This window comes from Cyprinus carpio, unplaced genomic scaffold (genome assembly GCF_018340385.1).
Source record: "Cyprinus carpio isolate SPL01 unplaced genomic scaffold, ASM1834038v1 S000003031, whole genome shotgun sequence".
NCBI lineage: Eukaryota > Metazoa > Chordata > Actinopteri > Cypriniformes > Cyprinidae > Cyprinus > Cyprinus carpio.
Window position 1 is genome coordinate 6,073 of NW_024875738.1, and position 1,312 is coordinate 7,384.

The 1,312-nt window shown below is 36.2% G+C and overlaps 1 long non-coding RNA gene across 1 annotated transcript in view; it reads right to left on the reverse strand.

The window, feature by feature from the left end:
• Positions 1-506, reverse strand: part of LOC122143368 — a 2,478-nt gene extending 1,972 nt beyond the window's left edge. Inside the window, exons 1-2 of the long non-coding RNA XR_006159141.1 lie at positions 471-506; positions 220-331 (exon numbers count right to left, since the gene is read on the reverse strand). This is a non-coding gene — a long non-coding RNA (uncharacterized LOC122143368). The remainder of the gene's footprint in view (positions 1-219; positions 332-470) is intronic.
• Between the last annotated feature and the right edge of the window lie 806 nt (positions 507-1,312).

The window sequence follows — 1,312 nt, forward strand, 5'->3', positions numbered from 1 at the left end:
TTTCATTGCAATGTATATCTTCTTTCAGTGAACTAAGTTCAGAGTACTCACAAATTATTAGTTTTAAAACTTAAATGGTTTAAGGCAATCAGTTTCCTCAAACGGTTTGAGTAAACCTATCTTGTCAGGTTTTTAAGGATATCTGTTTACTCAAACGGTTTGAGTTACGTTACTTGTCAGGTTTTACAGTGCAGAGGTGGTAATAATTATTATACTTACAGGATGTATTCTGTACTGTATTGCACAAAAAGGACGCAGATATAATCTATCAGCTCTGAGAGCTTCGATGCAGATGCGGTCATCGTTTTGTCTCACTGTACATACAGTATGTCTGTCAACAACAATAAACCAATTACTAAAGCTGCAAGATATAACGCAAAGGAAAAATTATGATCGTATTGTAACAAACTTATCTTAATATACATATTTGTGGTATATAAAGTATAGATAAACGTATGATGAATAATTACCTCACGTCTTATCGCCGCCACCTTCTCTTGTCTAAAGAACATTATGTACATGTATATTTACCGCTGATTGGCCAACACAGTAAAACTACTTTCACCAATGAGAAACCTTTTAGCACGCCCATTGCTCCAGACTGCAGCTACCCCTGTCTTGTTAAATGCAGAGCACGAATTCTGAGAAGGGTCTGGCTGCAGACTTGCACTTGCATTCTCAGACTTGCATTCTCAGACACTTGCGTTTCCCCTAGTGACATCACTAACAATCTTTTTTTATTTTTTATTTTGTTCTGTTTGTTGATTACTTTTTGTTTGAATCGCTCAACATTTTACAACAGTAGCCAGGTGTTGAAGACAAGAAAAAAAGAAACTAAATTACGAAGTCGCTTGCAATCGCCACTTGCACTCTCAGCTACCTGCGACGTCACTTGTAGTCGACACAAATCATGCGTGTTGCCAATGGAGACAAGACACTGTGGTGATTAAACGATTAAAACTAATTTAGTACCGTAAAAGTACAGCATCCTGCAAGAAAATGAAAAGACCCGCAAATCCGCGGCCACAGAACAGCAGAATATGAACGCGATGCACAAAGTATCTCGTTAAGTTTTTAATTTCCTCCCGTAGAAAAAAACAAACACTTAATATTGCTTAATGTATTAAGATAGGCCTACATAAAGTGAAATTAAAAGATCAAATTCAATATATATTTATTATTTAATTTACTAAAAGGCAAGCAGATGGCCATACACACAATGTGCAAACTTTCACTTGTCCTCCAATAGAGCAAAACGCTTAATGTGGCATAATAATGGACTATAAAGACAATTCAGGAGCCTATATGTCTT